The 16,345-nt window shown below is 39.4% G+C and overlaps 1 protein-coding gene across 3 annotated transcripts in view; it reads right to left on the reverse strand.

Moving 5' to 3' along the window:
• The window catches only part of DACH2 (dachshund family transcription factor 2), a 212,554-nt gene that overhangs the window by 30,358 nt on the left and 165,851 nt on the right, over positions 1-16,345 (reverse strand). The gene's annotated exons all lie outside the window — the stretch shown is intronic.

Here is a 16,345-nt window from a genome sequence, read left to right on the forward strand (position 1 = left end):
CTCATTTGCAGACCTCAAATGATGAAATGGTAACTATTCTCGTGACTTATACATGTCCACTTTACAAACATGGTCAAATGCAGAGTTTCTTCAGCAAAGCTGCATTGCTAATGAAAGTGGCTTTAATCTGGGCTTTTAATTAATAGTTTTTCCTAAAGGATACTTTAGTAAAGACATTATATTGTATTGCACACGTATCAATCTGAAAGTGTTTATGCAGATTTCTATAGATCCTAAATGCTATATACACACACATTCACATAAGACATATGTGACCTAGGAGGTAAGGAAAGAACTGCACACAGAATTTAGCAATAGTGAGGTAAACTGAGAAGCAGAAGGTTGGGAAAAACTGATGATGTCGTCTCAGCAAACACTGGCTTTGACAGGAAAGCCAATTTAAGCAGTTCCCACGCCCTATAGCACAGCTCAGCAGCCCCTTCTGTGAACATCTTTTTGATGCCTATTTTTAAACTGCATCATATAAAGAGTCTCTTCACTAACACCTCTGGATGATGTAGGATTATTATTTTGGGGAGACATTTTCTTGCTTAAGGTATTTTGATGTGGAAACAGCCACAATCTGGTTTGTTCTTACACATTATTTAAATCATGGCAGTCAATGTCATATCACCCTAAAAATAGGAGTGAGAGTTTAGTCTTTTTTTTTTCTTTTTTTGCTAAATGAGCAAAATATCTTACTTTGTCCAATTTAAAGACGACATTGAGGAAAGTGTGGAAAAGTACCCACATGAAAGGAGAAGTCTACTCCACAAATTAACTCTCCCTTTAGTAGCCTGTGTTCATTTGAGAGTATTAAGGGGACAACTGAAGGAACAAGCAGCTGAAGACAATCCTTCAAGATAGAATTATAAGCTGGAAACCCTTTAAGCTTTGTTATTAGATCCACCCAGAAACTGCCAGATCCACTACCCAACCCAAGCTGCATCCTGCCACCTCTGCATCCATCACCCAGTTGTTGGATCAATCATTATTTGGTATTGAGATGTGATAAATACCACCACGTTCAAGCCTTCAAACAGCCACTCCTTCAAATCCACAATGACAGCGCTGTTGCTATAAACATATCTGCATCAATCATTAGGGTAAGAATTATTTGTGAGCCAGCAGCCTAAAATCATGAGTTTGAGCTGCACACAGCAAGGTATACACTCATTTAAAAATAAACGTGAAATTCAGTCTTCCACAAAAGCAGCAGTGTCATGAGAAAACTCAGGCTGTAAGTTTTGTAAACGCTGCGTTTTCAATATTAGAGTGTCAGTCTTCATTCACTCTCTGACAAGGCTGTCAATCAAACAGCAATCTAGTTTTGTAAGACTTTAACCAAAGATCAAAGCAATGATACTGCTGAGTTCACATTACCTACCCAGAGATAACTACTTGAACACTCTCCTAGCGCTGCATCGATATTAACTTTGCTCCGCTCCTTCCAAGCAAATAAAACAGGACGAAGTTTGACAGCCCTGCTGGCTCGTGCCCTCAGCCCTGATCCAAACTGAATCCCAGGCCCATCCCCTCTACCCCTTATAGCTCCTCCTGGATATTGAAGGTGAGGATTGCAGGACTTGCACTTGTTTAAACTTCAATTAAAAGAAAACGAAATGTGCTTTCTGTCTCCTTTGGGGAACACATCGAATGTCTTTTTCCTCAATAACAATAGTTGGGCAATAAAAAGATGAGTGAGCAAAATGTGGTATATCATCGTTTTGCCTTTGACTTCAGCCCAATGGCAAATGAAAGGCATCCAAAATCAATTTCAAGAAGCTAATAAATTCAGTATGTGAAAGCAGTGAAAATATAACTTTTGCAGCCTCATCATCAAGCTGATTTGTAAGCAAAGCTGGGCCCAATTCCTGCACACTATGGCACCCATATTTTCAGTTTCATGCAGGTAATATACTATTTCTACACAGTTTATATTCTCAGGCTAAACACAGAGATATATACATATATATCTTCTTTCCACAAACATATGTCCTGGTAATATCATAATAAAAATCTCAATGTGCTCTGCCCAGGAAATCGTGGCGATCTCTATCAGGTGCTTCCTCCAGTAACAGTGAAGGGAAGGTGAAGGCCAACGCTGCACCAAGGGCACTCCTTCCCACAGCTCCAGGACTTCCAGGAGAGGCCTCTTTATGGCAGCACAGGGAGGGGCTGTTGGGGTTTTTACCTGCTTGTTAGCTGAGCAGTTCACCAGACCATGCCCATCGACAGGCAAGCTTCCAAAGGGAAGAGAATTGACCATAATCACAATTTAACACACTCCTTCAACAATGCTGAGTACCTGCAATGCCTGGCTTTGGATCTTAGTAGAGAGTAGGACAGAGGACTTCCACTTACTCCAAGCAGTTACTTCACATTTACATGAGAGGAAAACCTGATCCACAGTTACTATCATGATCCCTTGATTCAGGGTCAAGTCCATCCAAAGCAATTCAGTGGCAACTGGCCTTAGGAGCTCTCTGCCCTTTACTGGGGGTATCCTATGAGATGAGACTTTGCAATGCCACTACAAATAAACTATTTAGAAAGGGGGGGATGGCACAGATGGACCTCTCCTGGCTTGTAAGACCAGGACCAGCTCCTAAAAAGTAGTGACAATGCAACACCTCTGGTTACACCACAGACTTGCATGACAAAACTCCAGAGCCAAGGCATGTGAACAACCACGTGTACAGCAGGGTTGGGAACCATGAGGCTGGATTGGAAAACTAATGGAATTTCTGAGCAGCAGTTTCTATTTCTGGCATAGCCCAACTATGCCATGCCTTTTGGATTTTTGGTTGATCTCAACCAGCTGCACACAGTGATAGTACAGGAGGTACCCTACACTATTTAGAAGTCATTAACAGTGTTAAAATTTCCTTGGGATGTGGTACTTACTTAAAAAGAATAAATAAATTAGAAAGAAAAGCAAAACCTCAAAACCAAAGAGGTTCCTGACCTTGGAGAGTTCTACATTGATATACAGATCTGTTTCCTATAGAAAAAAAACCAAAAAGACATAAAGACAAAAAAGTGAAGGCAGACAAGCTGGTGCTGGATAGAGCTTGAATTGGCAGGGTAAAATGTGGCTAGAGAGTGTAACTGAAGAATGATGGAATACATGGACTGAGGACATGTGTGAGGTTTAGAAAACAGCAGGTGGAGGAAACTGTGGAACAGAATTATATTTAAAGGAGAGAAGTTAGAACTAGGTGAGAACAGTACAGGAATCACACTCCGAGTGTAAAGTATTGCTTTGTCACTTAGTTCATACTGTGAACATGTCCAGGTTTTTCCTTCCAAGACAGCAGCAATGGGAAATGCTGTTCTTTCTTACTCTATTTCTTCACCAGGGCATCACTCTCCTCAGATGGTGGCAGCTTTTGGGAGTCTGGACTGTTGTTATAGGACCTATGTCAAGTATTTCCTCACACTGAGGAAAATACCATGCTGATTTTTTGTGTCAGAAGTATCAGATCATGTTTCCTCTGTCTTTACTCCAGAATTTTACTGACCAGATGAAACTGAGTAACTATAAAACCCAACTAAAATCTGAGTAACACTGTAAAACCCTCTTTCTTTTTCATTTGTTGTATCTCCTTTACCTGTTCACCTCTCATGTTTACAAGCAAGAAGAAATAATGATTTTCTAGCCTCAAACACTGTTTCTCCAGCTGAAGGATCTGTGCCGTGCCTGCTCTCCACACTTCCAGCTTTCTAAACCACATCCATCAAAACCCAGAAAGTCTGAGAGATTATGTTGCTGATATTTCTGTAATACTGAACAAGCACAAGAGTATCTTTCAAATCTCCTTTGCAGATAAAGCAGGTTATGAAGTGCATGTGCATATCTGCAAGTCACCTTTAAAACAACTGCTCTGTGTGTGTGGAACGAGTCGCCTGGATGTTCCAGCACTGCTTTCATGTCATCTGTGCCACTGACTGCACTGCCCTACCCCACCCAGCACAAACCCACGGGTCTGTGATCATACAAGGCTGGTCTGGATGGCAGCAGAATGCTAATGCAGGCAGGAGGCACAGGAGCACATATGTTTTTATGTGAAACAGAAGTCGAGCTGTGAACACAAAGCATCACCCTGCAGTGAGGAGCTCTGCGAGGAGCAAGTCCTGTCCACCTCAGCTGAGCCCCTCACCACATCTCTGCAACCTCGAGGCAAGGACAGGGGGGTCCTGCATGTGCTGGGGTGACCCCTGCTCTGGGAGGACTCCTACACACCATGTGTCTTTCTCCACTGCCCAGAGGAACACACAGCTAAGAGTTGATGCATTGTGAACCACAGCAACATTGCAAAGGCCCCTCTTAGATGTTCAAGTGGTTAAAGAGCTCTACATTACAAGTACCTGTTCATAAAACATCTTTAAACTGTTTCTGTTGCTGAGCAGCCTGATCTGAACCAACTGCACACAGCACTATCACAGAGCATCAATTACATTCACTTCAAGTACGTACAAGTCATTAACAGTGTTAAAATTTTCTTGGGGTGTGGTACTTAATGAAAGAAAACAAAAAAACCCCACCAATACCAAACAGGCTTTTATACAGCACCACATTTCAAACAGGTGGTGCTGTCCCTTCCCAGGCCACTCGTCAGGCTTCGTTCAGCATACAGTGATTTTACATAGTTTTAAGCATGAATTACCTACACTCAGCCCTTCTTGCCCCAAAGGATTTCAAATTAATTTTCAAAATCAAAGTTTAAAGAAGCTAAACTTTTCTGTTTCCTTTTATCTTTGATAATTCCTCCCAAAAATAGTTTCTCCTAAATTCTGACAGTTTCTCCTGTAAAGACAGCACTTTTATAAAAGCATTAAAAAACCAGAATAAACTTAAATATAAAAATGGCTAACTGTATCTAAGTCTTCGTTTAGTTAAAAAGTTTTGATATTATCTCTTATTATTTATTCTTCAAAGGAGAACAGTAATTAGAAAAGTTCTGCAAATTTGCACTAATGAAGCAGAAAAATCTGCTATGAAGTAATGAATTTTATTAATCACCATGTAAGCAAATAATTTGAAAATATTAAAAATATAAATATACCTAGCTCATTTTTATGAATTTTATTGTAGTTTATGTAAAATTACTTACAGGTTATTTCACAGAATGGTTTGGGTTGGAAAGGACTATAAAGCCCATCTCGTTCCACACCTTCCACTAGACCAGGTTGCTCATTTCTAAGTCTTTCTAACAACTTGAGCTGGGAATTGTAATATTTCCTAAACACTGAAAAAGAGAGGACACTTAAATATGCAGCAAAATTACACAGCTGAATCTGAGCAGAAACAGAGAGAGTGCTGGGATTCGACAGGACATGGAGGGGTCTCTTAACCAACCTGGTGAGGTTTTACTGCAACTGCAAACCCACATCAACACCTTCCCTGGTTTTGACTGTTATCAACTGGCACTCAAAAGGAAGCCCCAAGTCCTTGTTTTGTTTACACCTTTCATTCCTTCCCCACAAGCAGCATCTTTTCTTGCTGTCCTCCTGACATGTCTCTAAATCCAGGGGAGAAAAGGATGCCATTAAACTGCCTCATGATGGCACATGTTAGCACCATTATATGAAATAATTGCTCCTTGGGAGATTCTAGACAGTCAATTAACCCCCAATTCAGGACTCAAGTGGCAGAGTCGACACTCAATGAATAAAGGGTAGGGGTTCAATTCTCAATTAGGATGAAATTTTTTCCTTAATAGTTTAATCTTGTGGTCAATTAAATTCCCCAAGAGTTGTATTAATTATTATATGAATTCCAGGCAACTTCTCATTTAAGGTTAGTTATGGTGTACCACAACTGAACCAGAGTCCAGGGCTTAGATTTTTCAAAAAGCCTATTCTACCTTCAGGGCAAAAATACTCTTTTCTGGAAAACAGGAAAAGAAACGTCTTTACATTGTGCTTTCCTAATCTGGAATACTTTAAATGTCTCCTGGATTTTATACCAGAGCTTGCATTATGTCACAGATCATTAGAACCCTGTTTACTGCTGCACCACATATTCATATCACCAGTTGTATTAAAAAGGATTTCTAAACAGACTTTTAAGCATTAATCTCCTCTCCAATTGTTGAGCTTTATTCCTATATTGTTGGGCATAACAGCTTGGGATAGTAGCTTACTTTTCCATCTGCTAGACATATAGAGACTGTCAGTTTGTGAAGTACTTTCTTGGTACTCTTTTTGTTAGAATAAAGTCCTGGATTTCCTCGGGGAAGCAAGGGACATATGCTGATGCTCTATGGTTTCTGAGTTGCTGCAGAGATGAATTCTTCTTGGCCAGCTTTCTGTTGAATAGGTGCTGGAATCATATAAAACAGCAACTTGTGAAAAAAAACTCCAACAGTAAAATGGTGAGTTCCCCGGCCAAATCAGTGATCTTTTTTCAACTAATTATTTTTCTTGCTCAAAACGAAGACAGTTTGCCTTTGAAAAGACTGTCTATCATTAAAAAAGAAGAGTATTGAAAGTTTTTGAAACAACTATAACAGATGTCATAGCAGTTGAAAGTACAATTAGAAAGCACAACGCCGCAGAAATAAAACTTCAAACAAAAGCGGAAAGAGTTCTTTGTGCACATCAATAATTTAGAATGATTTAAGAACTGTTTTATAGATGCAAGTGGAGCTCTTTCTGTCTATATATAAATCGAATGTGGTCTTTATAGGCAAACAAAAAGGGAATACAGTCCTTTTAAATTATTTTTAGGATAATTGTTTCCACAACAAACATCATTATTTATCAGTTTTGAAAAGAAGCCAACTGCCAACATTTGAAATGCACAAACCTTGGCACACAACACAGAAAATGGTAATCTCCCCCCTTTTCAAAAACCAGTTTTGCATTTATTTTACACATTTGTCAAGTTCTTATCTAAAAGCCCATGCAGTGTTACCTATTTCTATCAGAAATCATTATATTTTATTTCTAATCACCTTCCCGTAGCTCATTTTGCAACTCAGGAAGGGAAACCTTTATTGCTACCAGATGCTGTTCCCTTCCTGCTCACTCACATATTCCTATAAATTGATTCAACAGCCTGGAAAACAAGGTTTAATAGGTATTATTATGCCTTCTGGATTTCTTCTGTTATAATCTCTCTTTTTAGATAAACAGTCTCATTTTAGTGATGAAAACATTCTAAATGTACACTGCAGCTCCTTCAAGTAGTAACTCCTCCAGGACAGCTGCAGCATGTGCATGACTGGCTGCACTACTGAGGGCCCTGTGCCAGCAGGACTTTCTCTGTAGCTTTATTTCCATGTGCAAACTTTAAGAAAAAGAGAAAAATCGGCAGTTTTGTGTGTAGAGAGCTGAGATTTTCCTTTTTACATAAGAAGGAAGATTTGGGAATAAAAGGCAGTTGGTGAAGCTCTAAGTCTGACTAAGAGGAAAAGGGAAGAGACATTCTTTTAGCATCATGGAAGAAGAGAAATCAGTCCCTCAACTGCTTCTATTTCCATGTTTGAACATCAGAGCACACTGGAGTCCACCAGCATACAAACTGGGAGGCCCCAACCCAGCCACTCTGCTGCTTCAAACAGCAACACCAATCAAAAATTGCAAATTCTGAGACTTCAGTTCTACCATTAAAACTGATTATTCCTCATATCTTTGTAGGTTAGCCCTCATAGCTGAAAAAAACCCCACAAAAATCCTGCCAATTTAGCTAGCACTGTTTCAGAATGATAATCATATTTGCAGATACTTGGGACCATTTAGCTTCAGTATTTTATGTGACTGACGATATATGGGCTGCTGGTTCTGTAAAATTAAAACTCCAGCCTGATTTATACTGTATTTAATACAGGCCATACAGGCAGTGATGTTTACAAAATACTAATACTAAACTACGGTGCTGAAAAGTTATCTTGTGTATTAGAGAGAATTCTTATTACGAATCAGACTATAATCTAGAAGTGCCTGACTTATTTTCTGCTGAGATTTCCAAACATGTGTATGAAGACAAATTAATAATTAATGTTCTTGGAGCAATAAAACTACCTCTTAGGAATTCATTTAATAGTTTTTGAATATTGGTTGGTTGGTTTTGTTTTCTTTTTTTAAATTTCAAAAGCTTCACACAAAGAGAGAAATTATGTCACGATAGAATCGTTATTATCATTATTATTACTCCTGGTGACTTTACAAAAATATTATGCTTTCTTTATATCAGTTAAAAGAAAATTCAGTAAATATAAATATAGTGTTTTTATAGAGCAATTTCAAGCTCTCCTTTCTACCTAAATCCCTTCTGCCTGTAATGCTGGAGGCAATACGACAAAAATGTCAGAAGTCAAACAGCAGCTCTGGCGACTCCTTCTTTAATATGTGAATTTCTCCACAGTTTGCCTGGAGGGCACCTTCATTACAATCACTTTCTAGGTTTTAAAACCAACAAAAAACAAGGCAACAATAACAAATACAGGCCAGTCTCCTAATTGACAGCATCTAAAAAGTCTCCAGAGGTGGCAGATGCATAAATAACACGTTATTTTCTGAACAGTTCCTATTTCATGACCTCTGTGAGTAGGCACGTGCGCACATATTCCATTTTCTGCTCCAGCTCAGCCATCTACCAGAGATGCTCCATCATCCAACATATTCTACATCAAAAAGGCATCTTCCACCACACCAGGAGAGGCTCTCCACTGAATTGTCACTAAAATTTTTACAGCTCTGTATCCCCTCCCTGACAACACACACCCAAATAAGCCACGGGATATGTCAGCAAATTCACACAAGCCAAGTCAAGCTATCAAAATATCACACAGCAGTCCCAGTGACGGGTAAAAGAGAGAGATTCAAAACTATACCATGTTTTATAGATTATAACATCTCAGAATACACCTGGAAGCAGGATTTTATTTATTAAACTACTTGTTATAGCCTGTCATATTCTGTCAACTAGAAGAAAAATCTGCTTGGGAAACTACTGTCATACAGACTACAAAATAAGAGAAAAAAAATAAATCAGTTGGTATTTTGAGACCAACATGAAATGGCCAAGCATGACCAGAGAAGTGTGCTGGGGAATTCTGTATTGGGATAATCACTGTCTCTCTAGTTTTGTACTTTCATCCAATTTCAGAATTCACAAGTGTCTCTCCTTCCATCTTTTTTATCAATCCTAGAGTACCTGACACAAGAAGGATATTCAGAGCTGGGAATCTTCAGCAAACGTAAGCATTCTCCTCCCAGTCTGGTGCAAGGATGACCCAGGCAGCCTCTCCTGTGGGCTCTTCCCAGCACTGACCAGTTGGCTCACACAGGCACTGATAAAATACTTCCATTTGTGTAAAAAGGATTATGTCCTCCTTGTTATTCTCATTCTATTTCACAGAATCATGGGATGGTTTGGGTTAGAAGGGACCTTAAAACCCCATCCAGTTCCACCCTCTGCCATGGGCAGGGACACCTTCCACTAGACCAGGTTGCTCCAAGCCCCATCCAACCTGGTCTTGGACACTTCCAGGGATGGGGCAGCCACAGCTTCTCTGGGCAACCTGTGCCAGGGCCTCCCCACCCCCACAGGCAAGAATTTCTTCCTAATATCCAACCTAACCTTGCCCTCTGTCAGTTTAAAGCCATTCCCCCTTATCCTGTCACTAATAGCATGAATAGAAAAAAAACTTGAACACAGGTTAGAAAAACTTAAACAGAGTCTAGAGCCAAAAAAAAAAAAATCATGGAAAGAATTGGAAACGGGCCATTTTTCTTCAAAATAAAGTGCTTCTTTTAAAATAGTTTAAGTGATACTGATTGATTACAATTGTGGGCTCCCACTCTTTCAGGTACAATGATGAATTTCCAAAGTACAGCTGGGAATGTAAAAAAGCTCCTGCCAGAACTGTCCCTCCCCAGGAACGACTGTAGCTGGACTAAACAAATACCATGCACAGTACAAAGTGCTGTAGGGGTGTCCTCTGCCCCAACAATCAGACATGAAACCTGATTTCCCTGTTCTGCAGCCCCAGTGGCTTCTGAGATCAGCATATGGGTCGTCTCAGCTCTGCTAACAAGTAATCAGGTAACTTTATTGATGGAATTCAACACAGTGTCTGAAATATAATGAAGAGCACACTTATTCTGGTTTCATGTCTACACATCTATTTCCAGTGGATAATAATTTTCTATTTCCAGTTTGAGGTTAGTTCACCACCTTCTATGTCCACTAAGGATTTTTTACTTTTTATTATCAGCACTATTTGTTAAGGCAGCACATACATAAACACTTTAGAGATGCACATTAATATATGGTATTGTCTTAACCTTCCAGTCTCCAGAAGCCTCTGGGCAGCAAATGCTCTTCAACAGGGAAGAGAGCACCCTTAATTGTCACTTTTAGGTGACTATTACACCAGAGGAAGACACAGTCCACAGACTGATCTTAGATATTCAAGATCAAACTAGTAAAAAGTCCTGAATACAAAAAAAATGCTACACAAAATACTATCCACCAGAGCTGGATTTTCTCCTCAACAGCAGGAGCACACACTGCTGTCACAACCATGAGCACTGTGTTTCACTGATCTGGAACATCCAGCTGTGGGCAAGGGAACAAACTCTAAAGCCTAGCTAACTCTAAAGCCTAGCTCACTGTTAGCAAACCTTAGGAAAGACAACTGTGTTTTATGAAGTGCAGCTTCTGTGAATTTCCTGAAGGTCTTCCTTGGTCAGAACTACCACCAAACTTTCCAAACAACCAATTTATAAGTTTTGATGCTAATTTAAAGTTTTATCTGTTCACTTGCTTTGGTTTAAACCAAATGCATGAGACAGGCCAAAAATGTTGTTTCCTATAACAAACACCTGTTTGGGAAGCAGAAATGGCTGGCTCTTAAGCAGTTTCCTAGTGAAGAAGTGCCTGATGGCAGTTTTAGGTGTCCTTGCTAGAAAATACATGGTTTTCCAGTAACACTCGCTACCTGTACAAAAAACCACTTCAAGTGGTGACAGTCTGCAGTCTGTTTACTGGATGGGTTCAAACACAGAAAAACCTCTTCCTTCCCTATGTGTAGGCATGGTTTGGACACACAAACACATGAGCAAAGTTTCCCAGGAGCAGGTTTGGTGCTTCTCAGAGCACAGGCAGGGGAGGCTGAACCGCTGTCAGCGCATTCCCCAAGATCTCCAGGATTTCTGTAACATGAGGAAAACATTCAGCAACCTCTCAGGATGCATATTTTTCAGATCTTACTGCTCATAATGAGGACTGAAGGCAAACCTATTAAATAACTCACAGACATTAAGAATGTCACCAACTGCAGGTCTCAGGTTAATGACTTTGCAACAGAGGCATCAACAAGCAGGGAATTCAAAGGGTCAGCTTTAATATCAGTACTAACTCTTAGGGAAAGGTTCCTGGGCCTAATCCAAAACCTTTCTTAGGTCACTGGGTGCCAATCAGCAATTTTTCTCCTCTTCTTATGCTTTTCAAATCTGATATAGTTCAGTAAGATGGACTTAAATAAAAAAAAAAATCACAGCATTGGAGGAAAAGTGAGAATGGTAACTCAGAGGTGACAACCTGACTTTGGAGAGTGGCTACCTTAATTCCCTCTTATTTGCCTATTTTACTGCACACAATTACATGAATAACCTTATTAAAAAATTTTGTCCAAAGCCTTTTCAGTAAAGAAAATTTGATTTTTCACCATGTTTATACAGACTCGTAATATGTAGTGTTTAGAAAGCAATACATGACTGAAATCTACTACATAAAACATATTAATAAATTATATATCAATGTAAGAAACTGCCTTGGTCCATCTGCCAAGATAACTATGAAGCAGGTGTTTTACTCTTCAGAAAAGATGCATTCATAAAATAATTCTGCAAATAAAGATCTAATATAACCTTAAAGTAAAAGGTGTGACCTTGGAGTACTTCACTAACATCTCTTGCCTAATTGCCCTCATATTTATAAACCTTTCAGCAATGGTTATGCACACAATCATATTTATATGAGTCCAGACACTTTAAAAATTAAAGCTTTTCCTTCAATGTCTATTTACATTTTGTGACTCTAAATGTTAATAGAGTTTGCCTTGCTTTCATGGGTTTGGTTTTGGTTTTTTTTGACTGACAAAAGATCAAATTACTCTTAGGCCACCATTCTAACAGTTGTCAGTTCACTTGTAGGTTAAATTTAACAACAAAAATAGTTGTGGAAAATGCCTTTACCCCAAACAGAGCACTCGGCTGCTTATACTTCAGTTTTATCAGTAAAAATATCTCTGAATTATTCTCATTTCCACTGTGTATGTCACTTAAGGTTTCAGGAAAAAGAAACCCTTGCAACCCTTAAACTTGTGTATTATTGCATCCACTGCTGATAAAACAACCCTGGGGTCTCCAACATACACACTCAGAAACCAGAATGAACCAGAACTTCACTTCTAGTTTTGGGAGTTTTTCATATATCTCAAGAGGAGACTCATGAACACATTTGTGAAAAAAATTTGCCTTTTTCTCCTTATATCTTTAACATGCCAGTATTGATATGTCAAGGGAACAGCCTGGGGAGCATTTGAAGTGTTGGCACCTATCGCACACTTTGCATAGAGCTGCTTGGTACAGCTCTGAGCTCCTTGTTCTCTTCCTTACTCCTTTCCCTCTCCATCTGGATGCTTTCAGATTAATTGTTGGGAAAGTCCTCTCTCTGGAGCACAGCCCCCTCCACAGGGCCTGGTGCTGTTTCAGGTGTTCTGCACCTGCTCGTTCCCCTCCCCTCACATCCTGAGTAACCCGGTCCTTTGGCAATGCTTAATTTAAACAGCATAAAACCTCTTTTCTGCTAATGAAATACAATAAATAAATCCTGTTATTCTTTCATTACCGTAGTCTATGGCCAGCTGAAAATATTTCACTCAGCTGACAGCAATGATGCAAAATTCCCCTCTCCTTGAAGCAATAAAGGGAAAGGTGTTCTGTAATAAACAGGGAAGGGAGAGCTGCCAGATGCAGAGGTTGGGAACTACAATCTACTGAAACATGGGACACAGCCCTGGAGCCTGGATTTGTCATCTGGAGATGCAGATAACTGGACTAAAGGAGGGGACATCATCGCTGGGAAATGCAGAGCAAGTCACTTTCTCTGCAAATATAATCTTTATTTCCACTCAAACACTGCTTGAACAGTGGGTCATTAATGACATTTTCCTACGAAACTTTACTCTGCTTTGCTTAGGGTGGAGCACAGCACCCAAACATCCACGTGACCACGCTGTCCATGTCTGGATAACCAGCAGTATTAGTTGGGGGAGCAGGTTCCAAAGGATCAGACTTTGGCTAAACTGTTCCCATTGGAGACACCATGAACATCCCCATTGATTTCACTGTGGCAAGAGCTGGACCAGTGGCTTTTACTGCTCCAGCCTGTGTTAGGAGTCTGAAATATTTCTTGTCATGCAGTCAAACAGAATAATTGTACCAGCATCTAAATCCAGCTGGAAGGCAGGGCCAAATTCTTTTCTGGCTCATTTCACCTTCCTAATGCCAGAATTTATATGGAGGTTTCCGTAAAGCCTACACTGGGCTGTGTCAAACACAATCCTTTCCCATACAATACAGATTTTTTCCGGGATATATACTGAAGCAGATGAATTTAAAATGCAGTTTCTGTGAGTAATTGTGCAGGTAAAACGTGGGGCTGTGTACTGGGGGGGGGGATTTTGTAACTGTTTCCTTGCACTAGTGATTCCAAAATAAAGTGCAGATTACTCTTTATATGGTTTTCATTCACACTTCAACAATGATGCACAGGCAAAATGCTGGTGTGACATAATAATATAGTATGGTATGTCATAAAAGTAATTTTTATATCAAAAGCCCAAACAAAACAACTGCAAACTTACAAAGATGTTTGACTTTGTTGTCCTCTAATGTTAACCTTGACCATATTTCCTAAAAAGACGGTGAAAGGATGCAGAGCAATTAAGACTTAATGACATTTCTCCTTCAAAAACCTTAAAGATATGGGCTGTAATTGGGTTCTAACCCCTCTACACCCAGCCAGCCACCAATTCTAGGAATTCTGCCCCACCAACATGTGTAAACAGATCAACACAACTGGAACAGCCTCATATGAACTGTTTTTTAAAGAAGAACTGTTGTTAAGGCATATTCTCTTCAGTCCTAATTACCTTGAAATTATTTGATGAGAACAAAGTGGCACATTTTTGTCTGGTGCCGAGATCACTCAAAATGGGACATGGAAAACAAAAACTGAGTATCCTGAGGGATATCACAGTATTTGTCTATAATCACTACAATCTTTATCATTTTTTATGCTAAGATTTCACAAGGGTAGTGCTGCTGATAAATTGTAGTTACTTAATTTTCAATTGTTGCTACCTTAATTGTTACAGAGAGCTTAGCTTTCTAAAGTTATGTCAAGGTGTATAATACAAAAGCATGTTCAATATATGCCTTCAATAATTTCTTTGTTGTTTGAAAACTTCCAACTTACAGCAAAGCTGGCATTTTATGGCCTGCAGAGCTATAAATCATTTTTAAAATCATGATGATATTACTCAAAACAGATGTGAAAACATATGTTTGCCACGGTTGTATAAACCGCTTACTTGTCATACTTAATAAATGTTGATACTTTTATTTTAACTACATTCCTTCTTAATAACTTTGAAAATCTTTTCCATGGTAAATATATTTTGCCTTAGTAAAAGTAATGGCAGGTTTGGAAAAACAAAGCTTGCTCTGTATACAAATTACAGGTATATTTTTTGCAGAGCAAGGCAGCACAGATCACACTCTTCAGTGACTGTCCACATCTGACTCTACAATTCAACATAACTGAGGAGCACCAGAGCCCAAAATAATAACCCACAAGAGAATAATAACAGTACTGGGAACAAGGAATCTATCCAGGAGTCAGACAAAGCCTTGAGGAATAACCCCAGTGCTGTGGGGTGACAGAAGGGCCCAGCACACACTGGCTGGGGACTTTCAGAGCTGAGTTCTGACTGTCCTACTCGTGCATTTCCTTCAGCTACTGGGTGCCCATATCCTGTAAAACAGAGATTCCTACAGCAGTACAGGCCTGCCACACTGCCAAGTGCAAAATCAGCTTGGAATTGCTGGATATACACTGTTGGTGCCTTTAAAATTTCAGCATTTTTCCCACTAGAATGCCACGAAAAGGTTCAGGTTCTGGAGCTGGGGGATTACTTGAAAATCACATCTTTACTTGACAAAAATAAATAATTTCTCGTTCTTGACCTGTGCAGACCAAGCAGAAAAGCAGAAACTTTATTCTATCCTTAAACATACTCTAACACATCTTGTGATTTCGAAGCCCTTTTTTCTGATGCAGGTGAGTCTCTGAACACTAAATTAATCCCAAAAATATGCCCTAAGTGCACGCAGAACTAACACATGTATAAAGATGTATTACCCAGTATCTAATCAATTAAAGAAAGGTAACACTATGCAAAAATGTAGACCAGGAAATGAATAAACCTATACAACTTCAATCTTAAGGTGATTTATGGTACACAAATTGTCATCATCAGATCTTTGTGATTCTATCCCTGTTACAAGAATACTCAGTGATCTCAGGAGCCTGGGAATTCAGATCACAGGTGGTGGGGGTTCAATTATTTTCACGCTTTTGAGGATTTCTGAATTATCTTTTCAGATTCTTAAACTGTGCCTTCCTTCATCCATCCTGAGTGGCAGAGCTGCTACTACCAATAACTACACGATTTGCATCTTTGAACCCCACAGGATATTGAATTGTTTCGCTGAAAAATGACTGAACATGTGGCAAGAAACCAGGCACAGTTCAACAAAATTAAAATCAACTACACTTTCAGATTTAGATTAAATACTCACTGTGTAATTACCACAGAAATGTAATTTTTAAGTCTTAGGAGTGAAGGTATGGCTGTTAACTGTAACCTCTGGTGCTGGTCTATAAATGTCAACAGGAGTCAAGAGGGAAGGATTTAAGCATGATGATTCAGAAAGAAAATTATCTCAGAATGGCACAAAAGGGCTCTTTTGGGGTTCATAAGGAAAGTGCTTAAATGCCCAGAGAAACCAGTGAATAGAAAACAGCTTCTTCTGCCTTCAAGGAGAGTTGAGTGTGAAAATACAAAATATAAGGAGGAAGTTTCAGAGTCTTCCTACCCAAGACTGGATCAGACACAGATCTCTTAAGGAACAGAGCTGCTGTACAAAATCATGAAGCTCCTCAAATAATTTTATATAACTCTGGAACCACAGGGCACGTAAAGCCTCCAAATTCTCTTCTGAATAGCTCATAAAATTGTCTGTACCTGCCTTTTTATTT

The sequence above is a fragment of the Manacus vitellinus genome, unplaced genomic scaffold (genome assembly GCF_001715985.3).
Source record: "Manacus vitellinus isolate BGI_N305 unplaced genomic scaffold, ASM171598v3 scaffold_95_pilon, whole genome shotgun sequence".
Lineage (NCBI taxonomy): Eukaryota > Metazoa > Chordata > Aves > Passeriformes > Pipridae > Manacus > Manacus vitellinus.